Here is a 14,969-nt window from a genome sequence, read left to right on the forward strand (position 1 = left end):
ATCCAGGAGCCAGCTAAATATACTCATGGGTCTGCTCTAGTAGTACTTTTATTGCTGTTAATTGACAAGCCCTATTGTACAACACTAAATTTGGAATTGAAAAGTTTCTATGGATTGTTGTAATTTAATCAAGCTTGCTTTAGCTCTCTTATTATTTCATAATGAAACATAAAATATCCCACAAGCAAATGTTTCTCTTCAAGAAATTAAATAGAGAACAAGTGAATTCACAGGCCAAAGAGTAACAATCAGTACAAACACAATTTCTTTCTTACATAGGAGCTAAAGCAACTATTTTTCTTTCTTACCCAATATCATAGCAGCACACTTGTACAACTACTTAGTATACATATTTTTTACTAAAGCAAAAGTAAAGGATAAACAACTGTGGGATACAGAAATGATAAATATATTCATTTATTTTCTGAGAAAAATCAAGCTTTAGGAAACATGTTGTTTAGACCTTAAACAAAAAAGGCAAAAGTAAGCCTTCATCATATATCTGAAAGCAACATGAACATTTTCACCCAGGTGAATATTCTGGGTGAGTATGTTCACCCAGAGTGAAGATTTCCTCTCTCTCTTTTCTGGGCTAACTGAAATGATTAAGACACCAGGGGGTTGGTCAAAACAGTCATCTCCTACAAAGTGCTAAGCATCACTTGATGATGGCTGGCCATGAAAGATTGAGGCTTGCATAACTAATCTGCAGGAATTCTTTGAAGATATCACAGCTATGTTAGATAAAAGATATTCAGGGCCTGAGATATAGTTAATATTTTAGAAAATAAAAGTACATTTGATATGATTCCATCAAAGTTAAGGGTAAAAGAACCACTGAATATGGGATAAAGAGTACCAGGGGGAAAATTAGTTTTAAAGATAACTACAAAGAAAAGCCTTCAAAAGAAACATTTATGTTGGGGAGGGGGAGGGAAGTGTTGAAACTGGGCAGTACATGTACAATTAATTGAAAGCTAATCCTTCGTTAAAAATCATCTTTAACCCCTACATGCCTACCAAAGATAACTATAACTAATTTTTTTCCTGTTATTCCAAGTAGACTAATAAATAGGCTAGAAATGCGATAATCCAGGTTCTATTCACTAAAAATTACTAAATCACCTTGGGCAACAAACCACACTGGGTCTGAGATTCTCCCCTCAAGACTGAAAATCAGGGCTAGATAGATCATTTATCTCCTATTTTCAAAATGATTTGATTCTAAGAGCTCCACTGAAACTCAGGAGAGGTTGGAGGACAGAAGCAAGTCAACAGCCACCCACTGTCAAAAACTATTGCTAAATAATCAAAACTTGAAGAAAGAATCTTCAAACAGGTGCAATCATTGAGGAGAGTGCTCTATAATGTATCTCACACAGCCCCAGACAGCTGCCTTTTCAAACTTTACAATTTTGTTTTTAGTAAAAATTGCATGGCATAATCAGTCATATTATGGAACTATTCCATGAAGACTGAGTTCCCGGGTTGTTGATAAGTTCATCGACCCTATGACAACTGTGAACTCTTCCAAATACTGGAGTGGCCTTGGAGAATCATAGGCTGAAAAATTTTGAATTTACATAAATATATATTGCTCTGGGTACATATTTTGTAACAAAATTAAAAATTAAATTAAGAGAAAGTTAAATAACTGCTTCTATAGTGGTATCTAATGTTTTTATTCTGACTCTATACATGAGTACCAATCCTGACAAAATGTTCTCCAACTTATTTTATATGGACTGTAGTTGTTAAAACTTGGCCTTGTAGATTTTGACTATTTTAGATAGTACACTGCTAACATCATCTTACACAGCCAGTCCTTCATATTCTTGTTAAATTGAATTTAATTCTTCTACCACCACCAGAGTGAATTTGGCTTTATGAGGAACATAATTACTAATTTAGATGACAAGTAACTGATTCTAAGACAGATAAAAAAGTGTCCATTGAAGACATAATGGAAAATACTTACTTAAAATGTATCCCACAATAACTTACAACCCAAAATGGGCAAATATTTTATGCCTAAAACAAATGACCTTTTGGTATACGCCTTCATTTCACTAAGTTGCACAAATTCCATTATCTCAGATCCATAGTCAGATCAGATCTATATTATCAATATCTGGCAAAACTCAATTATTCACATTTATCATCAAAGCCAAGAATATATTGTATTAAGATATGAACATACTAGAAAAAATAAATAGCTGTGAGTTTGACCTGATCCTAGCTTTTTGTTTTTTGGGAGATTATTGATTACTGTTTTAATGTCCTTGCTTGTAATTGGCCTATTTGGTTTTTCTATTTCTTCTGATTCAGTCTTGGAAGCTTGCATGGGTCTAAGAATTTGTTCATTTCTTCCAGATTTTCCAATTGACTGCTATAAAGATGTTCACAGTAGTCTCTTATGATCCTTTTTATTTGTGTGATACCTATTATAACTTCTTTTATTTTTCTGATTCTATTTATTAGAGTTTTCTTGGTGATCTTAGTTAAATGTTTATCAATTTTATTTCTTTTCAAAGAACTAGCTCTTGTTTTCATTGATCTTTTGTATTGTCTTTTTCATTTCTGTCATATGTATTTCTTTATTTTGTTATTTCCTTCCTCTTACTGGTTTTCAGTTTTGTTTTTCTAGTTCTTTAAGGTGTAGGGTTAGACATTAGAGGAATTTCCTATACCTTAATGTAGGCCTGTATAAACTTCCTTCTTAGTACTGATTTTACTAAGTCCCATAAGTTTTGATGGCTTGTGTCTTTTTTTTTCTCTCCATGCAAAATTAATTGAACTAAATATAATATCAATACAATGCTTGAAATAAAAAAAGAAAATAGAGGTACTCAAGAGTAGACTTGAGGAAACAGAGGATGAAATCAGAGAGTTAGGAGCTAGGCCAGTGGAAGGCATACACAAGATCAGTAAAAAGAAAAAAGAATTTAAAAATGACAGTGATGACACCATCACTGTCAGCTCAAGAGATTCCCACTGAAGCTTTTCCATAAATCTTTGTCTGTGAATGATCCCTCAGTTGTAGCTTAGTTTTGATCTCAGTGTACTTTGCAAGCCAAACTTATTTGAGGATCACATAACAGCACATTATATAGGATGTTGTGGGCTTAAGTAGCAGGCTGTCACCAGGAGTGGTTGTGGTCTCAGTAGCAGACAGAATGCCCAGAAACATTCTGAACTCAGACATGGGAGGGGAAGATGTTAACCATGTCCACAGGTGTTGGCAACACATCCAGCAGGCATAGATTTCCCTGGGAGCCATCCATTCCCAAAGTATTGTAGGCAAGTGAGTCCTGGGAAGCGCTCACAGACTACAGATTGGAGGGGCAAGTGTCTCTTGGGACTGCTAGAGATCATTTAACACAAGTCTTTAGCAACCTAGCACATATGTCAGCATACTTTGCCAACTACCCTGCGGCTTAGGCCAGAGCTGTGTGGCCAGGAGCACTAGGGACTCAGGCCACAGGTAGATACTATAGCTGCCATAGCTGCAACATGTAGACTGCCCAGAAGTCTGTTCAATCAAGATAGATAAGTAGTGGGTGTTTTGTGGTTCCATGGGAGTTTGCCCAAAGCAAGGCTTTTATCTACTCCCAGCAAGATCCAAAGACAGATTTCCTTGAGTGATAGATGCTTCCATGGTTACTGAAGATAAGTGAGCCCAGGAAGCTCATGGAGCCTGGATGGAGCAAGAGTGCAAGAGTGAGTGCATCCCAGTGTTTGCTGGTGTTGCCTGTAGGAGACATTTTTGGCTCACTGACAGCAAGTTCTACAGCATTTTCCATGGACGCCTAAAAACCAGTTTCTGGGCTGGGTGTAGGTCTGCAGATTCGAGAACTGACTAGAAACCACACAAGACCTTGATGGCCAAAGTACTGAGTGATAGGCTCTCCAACCCTGGCTCCTTATTCTATTTCAATTAGTATACCACCCACCCATGTTGGCACCTCTCAGATGAAGGGTAGCCCAGAAAAGACATCTAGTAGAGTCACAGTTCAAGGGAAAAAAAACACCGTCGTGCTCCGTATCCTTCTGTGTCCTCTTCTCTGACCTTTGCTTCCCCAAGTTCCACTGCTTTCCAAAGGAAAGCTCTTCTATCTTCCACAACTGGATGATTATTACACTCCCTTCTCCAGTGTGCTGGGATATCTTACAGGAGCAAGCACTTCAGTCCCCAGTGGGAAGCTCCATGCCCTTGATGTCCCTTCCGAACTTAAGGCCTGGTGCCCTGATATTGTTCCTGGTGAAACTGTGTCTCAGGTTTTCCTACCCTTACTGATGGTTTCCCTCTCTTTTCCTCTAGGAGACTCTGATTCTCAAATTGTTCTTTTTCAAAGGCAATTGATCCAATGCTGATGCTGGTTTCTTGTGCTTGTAGGGAAAGAGGTGACTCTAGGGTCCTGCTAGTCTACTATTTGCCTTTTCCTCTCCAAGAGTGGCATTTTATAATGAATTAGAATTTAAAATATGGAAATATGATTGTGCATGTATGTGTCTGTGTATTCACAAATACACTTGGGGTGGTGGGATTCAGTATTCTAAGTAGAGGAGGGAGAGAAAGCCAGGGGTCAGATATAAGGCGTGTGCTGAAAAGAGTGTATTTCATTTTCCAGATCCTCTATAGTTTGTGAATGAAAACAGTGGTCAATATGACATCAGATGGTGGAACTTACTAGATTCCTGACATGGACTATTATCATCAGCCTTTGATATAGAATGCTTCCCCAAAAAGAGGAGAGGAGCGTCACAGTGCTTGAACTGGCACCATTTTCCCTACCCACTTTTAATGCAGCCACCTTGAATTAAAAGTAACGCTGCACTATGAGTTAGACTTTCTGAGTAGGGGAGTTACTGAAAACTAGGGGTGGAACTGAGCAGACCACATTGACAGAGAAGGCAGGGAGGCCCACTTCTTGTTTTTCCAGTTTTGACTTGCACCCTGGGACTTGGAGGAGGCACATAGAGGACAGACATGTAGAGACACTTGGAAGGGACAATGTGCTTAAGAAACACGTGAGAGATTATTCTTGTCAGAAACAATGGCAGCCATTGTTCTGACTTCTCGGTGAATTATTTGATACATTTTAAATGCTGAATCTCTCCTTTGGTCCCAGCTCTTTGGGACCTGCTTAATCCCTTTCTTTTGGTTTCCTGACAGGAAGTACTTTTAAACTGGTGGCAAGTTTTGAGGCCTCAGCAGCCCTTCTTCTGGCTGACCATGTTTGGTTGGGCATTTGTTCACAATGGCCTGGGTAATTTGAGGGAGTTTTACTAGGATACTGTTCTTAGGAATATCGTCTCTTTCATCTCTATGCACGCTAATTCTGTTTATAATCCTTCTCAGTAAGAATGTACTTCCCTTTTCCTTGTATACAACAACAAATGGCAGAATCCCTTTTAGAGCATGCACCCCTAAAGTTTGGGTTACTAGGTGCCCCTTAGGAATACACTAATGGCTTGAGAAAGGGAGTAACAGAACAAGAGCTGTGCTTTAGGAGATTTGTTCTGGCAGCATTGTGTAGGATGGGTTGAAAGAGGTGATGCCAGCTCAACAGCTCAGCAGTAGCATCTAATACATGTGCCACTGAAAATCGACCTGTGTTCCACCTGAAGTACATAATAGGCAGACTGCCTACCTCTTTTCAGAATATCCCAGATCTGTGAACAGTAAACCTTCCTATATTTGAGCTGTGTGGAACTAATCTGGTATAAGAATAGTAATAAAATGCACATGTGATTTCCTAGGATTGGGGGTAGAGGTGAGATAACACTAACAACTCCCACTTTTTTCCTATTTTAGGTTCTGAAGTTTTATAATAACAAGGTACATAATTCATCTTGAGATTTGAGCCATACTACTGATAGCAGGTATTTATTTACCTTGTATTTATCAATATGGCAACAAAAAGGAAAAGTGAGATTCCCAAAATTTAGAGTTGCAGGTAGCAAATTAAATGCTAATTTATATATTTTTAAGATGTATTTATTTATGTATACAAAAGCTGGGGTGTAGGCCAGAGGTGTGGGGGGTGAGAGGACTCACCAGAGACAGAGTGTGGAGCAGAATAGGTGATTGACTGAAATACACACTGCTGAGGGGAGCAGTGGGAGAGACAGGAGAGTTCGGCTATCTCATGTGGGTTAGCTCCCTGGCTGGGGATCGAACTTGTAACTTGTGCTGCAGTGGCTGCTGATAGCTTGATAGTGCGAGGCTTAACCCCCTGCTCTACCAGGGAGGCACTAATTTATATTTTGTATATGTGATTTCCAAAGTTAGCAGACTTGGTGAGAGACAGAAAATGTTTTAACCTTAAGTCACCGAAGGCTAAAATAGATGTCAAATTTACTCTAAAGTAAGGAAAGAGTCTGGTTTTCTTGAGATTTAAATGCACTGAATAATTTCAATAGGGAGTTATCCTTAGGGTAACTTCTACTTTAAGATGAGCCTCATTCAATAGGTCAGCCTATTATAGGTTATGTATAAGAGAAACTTGGTTCCCTCTCCCCAAATATATTACACTGTCTGAAGGAGATAATCTCATTTTAACAGAGAGAAAAGAAAATCTATCAAAGATAGTGGAAGAATTTATACATTCCTTCTTGTCTTTGCTGCCTAAGGTGGAATGAAATTGTTTGCCTGTTATCAGATCAAATACAGACATACTTCAAGGAGACTAGCCTTCATTAAAGATTTTGTCTGGTAAAGACATCGGTCTTGCCTTCTTCTTGTCAGGGCACTGTAAATGGCCTCAGAGCACATCCATATGCTAGCTCACTTGCCAAAGTTATGCACAATAAAACTTTCCTAAAATCTCAAGAGATGTGTTACACAAAGCTATGAACAGAGTTTTGTTAAATACAGATTCACTATCCTCATCTCATGAGCTTTGAGTTCCAACTAGGATATTTTGGACCTAAGGAATAATTTATCCTATTTCTTCTGGAGGCAACCATCCAGTATAAAAAAGAGTTACATAATTGAAACATAACTGTGAGCTTTGAAACTATTTTTAATCACCAAAGCCTGCCTCTTATCATAAAAGGATCTCTCAAGCTCCATATTTTGAGGTAGAAAACAATGGCAATCTCGAAGAAATACAAGAAACAAATTAGAGATGAAGTTGAGAAGCATTCTAAAAGGGATCACAGAGCACTCTTATTTACAGGTTCACTTGATGTCACAGCCTATAGAAAAAAAAGTTTAGATATATATTTAGTGCATTCTTCCCATCTTTTCTTAAAGTGAGAGCAATATTGCATTTTGAGAAATCATGGAGAAGGAACCTGTCTTTTAAAGTCTGGTGTGGTATGACTCAAGGGCCTGTCCTTGGACATAGACCCCCGTAAGGTCACAAGTTCTTCTATCGTGGTTTTGTATATTACACACTGTATATGCTGGTGCCACCCACATCTAGAAATAGGCCCAGACTTTATCCCCAAGGTTAAGATTTATAAGTTAATGTTCCTCCCATTGCCATTTGGAGCCCACTTGTGCTCCTGCAGCATTTTGTCACCTCTCATAGCACTCCTCACATTCAGTTCAGTTTCCCTGGCTGTCTCTCACTGGACCAAAAGTCTGGGGGAACTGGGTTATGTCTGTTTTGCTCACCTTTGGAGACCTAGTTCCTTATACATAGAAGCTGTTCAGTATGAATTTCTCAAATAAATGATTCAATGGAGTGAGGCTTTATAATTCTGGACAATAATATTTTCATAAGAAGCAATCTGCTCTATAGCCACAGCTATTTTAGATGAAGGGACTACGTTAGGACTTATCTATTGCCTGCCTACCTAGGGTCACAGCACTTGGAGTTATTACATATGTCCTTTTAGAATATGATTTACTGAGTGACTTTGCCTATGAATATTCTGCCAAGTACAAATAATATTACCACCCATTTAGTTGATAGAGTTGTGAATGTAGAATTACTGCTTTTCAAAAGAATGTTGCTTAAAATTCACTCAAAGCAACACCAGAAGAATATTATATGAAAGTGTTTTCATTCCCATATGCATGGTTCAGTGAAAGCTAAACTTTGCATCACAGAGGACTTGCAAACTGTGTCTCCGTACATTTAGGGGAAAATGATAGAAACAGCAATAAAGTACATAGATGTTTTATGTATGATAAAGAGGTCATTAATTGTTCTCATTATTAAAGTAGACTACCTTAAAGCAAGCCTAGCATTTTTTCCATCTACTAAGTGGACAGCAAACACTGGGGTACTTAATAAAAATATTTAACTGTATTTTATATTGGGCAGTTGCCAAGAGAATAGATCTTAAAAGTTCTCACCACAAACACACAAAGAATGACAACTGTGATGGATATGCTCACTAACCTTCCTTGTACAATTATTTTATGTAAATATATATATATATATAAATCATTATATTGTACACTTAAACTTACACAATGTTATTTGTCAATTCTATCTCATTAAAGTTGGGAGAAAGTATATAGTTGTTGGTTGTTGATGGGAAAAGTTTTCAAAAATCCATGCTATAGACAATTTTAGAAGAATATCCAATCAAATCATTGAGATTTGATTTCTCTGAACTCATCTGAAATGTGCTTCGTGCCCTTTCAGATCAACCGCTTCATTCCTCTCTGCCCTCTTCTCCTAAAAATCACAAAGGACATTAGGCATCAACTGATTTCTGTGTTAATGTGCATTGGGGGAGGGGTGTTAGAAATCAGAAAAAACCGATGTGTCATTTTTTATGTGTGTAAGGTTTTCTATAAGTAGATGAGAGAAATATGAATATTCCAAATATATTCCTAAGTATGGAATTGAGAAATATCCTGAAAACTCAAAGAAGTCAGACTGAATTAAGCCAAGCAAATACAAAATCAGATGACATCCACTAGAAAGCTGTCTGTATTCTAATAATGAATATTATATCTAAAATCTCTACAAAGGTTTTTACTCAGACAAGACAGAAATAGTAACTTGTTAAATGAGAATATGGAAAATACTGCCTGCCTCCTGAATTCTTTCATTTATCTCCCTGTCTTAAATCTTTCTTCCCCAGAGTTTCTTTGTAGGTTTCATTTATGAATGCTAGGATTACTGTTGTCATTTAAGAAAAAAAAATAGAATGTCTTTATTTCTATATGCCATAGAATTAATTTCCTGCTGCTTTCAGAAACATTTCTTTTACTAATAATGATCAGCCACCAATCTCAATCTGGAGAGGAAATGATTGAATTCTTAATTTTCCTGGAGAGGAAGCTATTACATTTGTCTTCTGCCTCTGAATTTGATTATCAAGCTCCATGTTTCTGTGTGTTTCTTGAAACTATTTCAAGATTACTTTGCAATGTGAGTAATGTCAGAAAGTGGAATAGATGATTTCAATCCAATGTTAAAACTTGTTTGACACAACATTTGCTTCCATACACTAATAATGATGATGCTTTATAATATCCTTGAACTCAGAACTCAAACTACTTTAAAGTTATTTCTTTAATAATACTCATCACAATTCTTGAGTTGAATATTAGCAAAAATTAAAGGAATACAAAATCACAGAGGAGCAAAATCATTTTCTCAAATGGTGATCTACTCTTAATTCTCAGTTTTCAGTTACACTTTTCTGATTGTCTATATAACAATAATGATCTGGCCAAGTTTTTTTTTTAATTGTAGTTTTTAATTGCAAAAGTTAAAAAAAACAAAGAAATATATTTTGATTATTAATTGGAAATCACAGAACACACTTCTTTTAGGTCACCTGAAAAGAGTAATATATTAGCTTATGTAATTTAAGAGTCCAGAGGTGGAAGGCTTTTATGGAAATCTAACTGAATCTCCTTACAGTTTTCTCGGCTCTTTTGTCTTCCATGAAAATCGTCATTCTTAGACTTAATTTTCCTTGTGTTTGCAAAACAGCAACTGTACACAGTTGTAGGATGATATTCACCCACCAGATACAAAGATAACTTCTTTTATAACAATAGTGTCCATAAGTCACTGTAATTAGGCAAATCCTGTTTATACAAATTAGAAACCATGGATCAGCATCAGATTAAAATTTAGGGAAATTCTGTCCTGGGGTGGATTCAGTCATCCAAAGGGCTTGCCTGCTAAGCAATATGGAGCTAGCAGTGCTGCTGAGGCGACAATGCTAGTCCTAGTACCTACCCACAACATTTTCTTAACATTTACATAGGCTCTCATTAATTATTTATATTTATTTATTTTTTTTATTTTAAAAGAACAGGATTATTAAGGAAAGGAAAGGAAAAGATACTTGCCTAGATACAAGTGGGCTGAAAGAGCTGCTGCTGCTGCTTTGCAAATGGAAATGGTTTATGAAAGACACACCTGCACAGTGACAGACAGGCAGGAGAACTAGCTAGTCTTTCATTTAAATTACTAAAACATTTGCACTATTGTATGCAAAAATCAGCAAAGAATCTCTTGATTCTATAGCAATTGAGGTTCATTTCCCCATACCATCTGCCTTTTTATGAAGTTTATGTTCTTAACATCCTTATAAAGATTTAAAAATCTGCTTTCTAGGTTTCCCTGAAATCTAGACATTACTAATTACGAGTTCAGAGCAAGGAAAAAAGACAATGTCAAAGGATTTATTATGAAGGCTTTTCTTTCATTTGGGGGAAGGTGTTATGGGCTGAATTGATTCCCTCTCCCTCTGTCAATTCATAAATTGAAGATCTAATATAACAGCATTTGGAAATTAGGCTTTTAAAAATGAAATTAAGTTAAAATGAGGCCATTAGTGTTGGGCCCTGGTGCAATATAACTAGTGTCCTTATAAGAGGAGGAGACACCAGAGATACCTACAGAGGAAGGATCTTGTGAAGAGGCAGGATAAAGGTGACCATTACAGGCCAAAGAAGAGGCTGCAGAAGACCCAACCTTCTCAGCATCTTGATCTTGAACTGCTAAGCTCTACAATGCTAAGAAAATGAATCTTTTTCTTTTTTTAGTCACCAAATCTGTGGCATTTTGTTATATGGCAGCCCTTGCAAACTCATGCAGAAAGATGGTTTGCTTTTTGTAGTATTAAATATTTGATTATTAAAACAATCAGTTTCTGGTTTTGTTTCTTCATGTGCCTCTGTTGGGTGCATTCTAACTATTTCTTGTCTAGGACTTTCTTCTGTAGGTGGTTACATTTTTTTATATTACCGTATTTCTTTGTAGACTATAAAACCAAGATGTCCCTTCTAGCCATTTAATTTAGGATTTTGTGGTTGCAGTGAGGAGAACTGACTCTAAAAGGAATTACTATTTTGCTATTCAATTGATAACTTCTCATAGTTGGGGGTCTATGTAATATTACTAGAATGGTTTTAAATTTTATACAGGTCTGGGACTGGTAATTTTCTTTTCAACCTGCAAATACTTTGAGGATTGGCAATATGAGCCAGCACACCTATCATAATACCTTCTAATTTTGTTATTAGCTCAACTTTTCCCCATAAGGCTTTGGAACATTCTTTTAAAAAAGTATTATATTGTTTTTTGTGCCACCTACGATAAGCCCAGTTCATATAAAATATAAATGAAATATCTCCTTTTTATTGTGCATTGCAATTTGGATCTTGAATATACATTGTGAGTTTTTATATCTAAGAAACTGAAGTATGTTACCATTAAATAAAATAATGGGAAGGAACTGTTAGTTTGAAATGTTCTTTTTTCCCTCAGTTCCCATTAAATTTGGGTTGGTTTGTTGTTGGAGAAAAGAGAGAGAAATAAAAGGCAAAGCTTCTGCCTTGAATTTAACCCACAAAGGAATTTAGTTGACTATACCTAGGACTAGAGAAAGACATTATGAAACCATGACACACTAACAGGGCTAAAAAAGATCTGGCCACTTCTATTATCTATTTGTTCTTTGATTCCACACAACACAATCAATACCTACACTTTCATTTCCTTATTAATTGTGAAATGGATGTGACAACTCTTCTGCCCATAGTACTTCAGAAATTTGTTAGCAGTTTGCTAAGAATATTAGAGAGGATGACTTTGAGGTCCTCAAAATTTGTTAAATAAATGCTATGAAACGGTAAAAGGAACTTGTGTCTTTTCATAATCTTTCTATTATTCTGAACAATTTTTTATGCTTTCTCTTGGAAGTGATTGCCTAAAAAACTACTTAGAGGATATGCACTGCATCAGAGTGAACTCTATACTAAATTTGGGAGTATTTATGTAAGTTATAGGAAAGTTCTAGTTTAAAGTTAATGAAGGAAATGATATTTAAAAATCAACTAAGGTTTTAATAATTCTTTAAATGGAGCAAAAACAAGATAGAAATATTAAATGTTTGAATTTTATGTTTAAATGCCAATGAGGACTATAAAGTTGATTCAGGTAATGATTTAAAAAATATATAAAGATAGGTTATATCTTTATATACACATTTTCCAAACAGGAAATGAATCCACTTCTCATTAAAATTTACTTAGCCTTGGGCTTCCTTGTGGTGCAGTAGGTTGAGCGCTGCACTGTGAGGCTGTCCGCAGCCTCTGTAGTACGGGTTCGATTTCTGGCCGGCCAGGGAGAAACCCACATGGTGTGGCAGACCTCTCCTACCTTGCCCGCTGCTCCCTTCAGTGGTGTCTTCGGTCTGTCTGCCTGTTCTTCTCCCCGCTCTCTCTGGTGAATCCTCTCACCCTCCCGCGCCTCTGACCTGTACACCAGTTCTTGTATAAATAAAAATAAAAATATTAAAAAAAAATTTACTTAGCCTTGCAATGATAATGTGAATCAATGACACATTAATACAGAGTAACAATGCCTTGCCTCTTTTTCTCTTTTGATAATCCAATGATCAATTATTTTCATGGTTACTGCTGTCTGTCATCTCTTTAGAGACAAACTCATTAATGATTGTAGATTTTTTTTGTAATGATAAAGTGGAAGTGAAAGGAAAATATTTATAGCCAATATGATTTCCATAGCTATTTATTTTTCTCTCTAAATCTGAAATTTCATTTTTATCAATTATATTACCCAGTCTCTAAGTATCACTAGTTGAACTAACATTATAATAAAAGATAATTAGAAATGGCCTCAACAATGATGACTTCTAAGTAGTGCTTTTGCAATCTGTTGTTCTAAAAAAATGTGGTTAGTGTTTACTATAATTTTAATGTCATCTGTCTTAATTACAGCTAAATTTTATTTCTGTGCCATTTCTAAGTAAACAAACAAATGGACACACTCTTGCTGATTCCATTTCTAATATGTAATTTCAAAACAAGGTGGCAGCTTAATGGTCTTTAATCATCATCTCATAATGGATGTGCTAGATAGAAGGACTGTCTCCACTGTGTAGATGTATAATATAGAAGCAGTAAACACTGTCCTATGTAAGTTAAACTTTCTATGTTATAAATGTCAAATATTAATATCTTTGTATCCATGCCCTACCAAGGAAGTTACTAACTTTTTCAGGTGGAAACCATTTGCAATAGGTTAAAAAAAACTGATCCCTAATTCCGCAATTACTCTTGTTGTGAATCTAGGGAAAGACACTCATTAACTAGTCTCAGACAAGGAAATCACTCTCTTCTTTGGATGATCAAATATTCTGGAGAGATTTAAAGAATCTCTAATGTCTGCTATTTCCATGCCATTACATTTGATGGTTCACCACCTTAAGTGTCCATGACTTAATTCTTTGTCATTAATGGCTAAAAAAATCAAGTTTTCTCCTCTTTCCAATAACAGTTAACTAGGTTTGTATCCTTAGAGCTTTAGTATCATTTGTTAAAATTATTTTTAAGCACTCATTCATAGAATATCAGATGTATCCCTGACTTTGCCCTCTGAATGATGATGTACTGACCATTGACTTGAGCTAAAAAGGAAGAAAAAATTAAAAGCATCTCTTTTAAAGCAATCGTCCCTTCCAAAATTAATTGAATGGTGTAAAAGTCATGAGAAACTAGAAAATCAGTTATTCCGATAGGTTCTATAAGACCAAATATAGGGCCTCCCTGGTGGCACAGTGGGTTAAGCGCAGCGCTGTGAAGCTGTCCGCAGCCTCTGCAGTGCAGGTTCGATTCCTGGCCAGCCAGGGAGACACCCACATAGCACGGCAGACCTCTCCTGTCTCGCCCACTGCTCCCCTCAGCAGTGTCTTCAGTCTGTCTGCCTGTTCTGCTCCCTGCTCTGTCTCTAGTGAGTCCTCTCACCCTCCCGCACATCTGGCCTGTACCCCAGTTCTTGTATAAATAAATAAATCTAAAAAAAAAAAATTTTAAAAATCTTTAAAAAAAAGACCAAATATATCCGTAAACTTATATATCTTTGAGATAACTGAAAAATGTATATTTTCTAGAAATGTTTTGCAAAACAGGCTTCCATAGCCGTACTAATTATACTGACTAAATCTCTCAGACTTGTTCTCTTTCACTTGTATAAAGTCTGTCATGGTATTTCTAATTACCCTTTGTGCTTTAAACTGTTTTCTACTGAAGCCAGGATCTTTTCATCTTTCTTCTCAGTTCTTAGCATGTTATTCTAATTTAGCGTCTAACAGGAGACCAGTATATCTTAATTGAGTGACTGGATGAATCGGGCTTGATAGTTTCATTGGTGAATCTTATATCAGAAGGGTTAAAAAAATGCATTATTTTGACTTTATAAGTATTAGCTAGTATTGATGAATTGCATCACTAATTATACTTTTTTGTGATAAAGTTAAACATATATACCTTTCGTTCCTATCACAGCTATTTTTGACAGTACTACTTTATATTCACTGATTATTTCTTGAATATATTTCTTTACTGATTTAAATTTATATTTCAAAAAACATCAGAGAAAAGTAGAGGATAGAAAAATAATTGAAATATTTTTATTTACACAGAGATAAAAGGGCTTTTTAAATTCTTGTTCCTGTAGTCTTTCTGAGTGATCTTTTAAAAATATTCCCATGCCTTGTATTTCCAATTTAAA

The 14,969-nt window shown here is 36.1% G+C and overlaps 1 protein-coding gene across 2 annotated transcripts in view; it reads left to right on the top strand.

The window, feature by feature from the left end:
• Positions 1 to 14,969, top strand: part of FUT9 (fucosyltransferase 9) — a 165,887-nt gene that overhangs the window by 117,488 nt on the left and 33,430 nt on the right. Inside the window, exon 1 of one of the 2 annotated variants that reach the window (XM_054699037.1) lies at positions 5,825 to 5,886. The exons of the other annotated variant lie outside the window; for it this stretch is intronic. The gene's annotated coding sequence lies outside the window, so the exon portion shown is untranslated. Of the gene's footprint in view, positions 1 to 5,824; positions 5,887 to 14,969 lie in introns of those variants that run through there. 2 annotated transcript variants of the gene reach the window in all.

This window comes from Talpa occidentalis, unplaced genomic scaffold, assembly GCF_014898055.3.
Source record: "Talpa occidentalis isolate TD23 unplaced genomic scaffold, MPIMG_talOcc4v2.1 talOcc4.2, whole genome shotgun sequence".
NCBI lineage: Eukaryota > Metazoa > Chordata > Mammalia > Eulipotyphla > Talpidae > Talpa > Talpa occidentalis.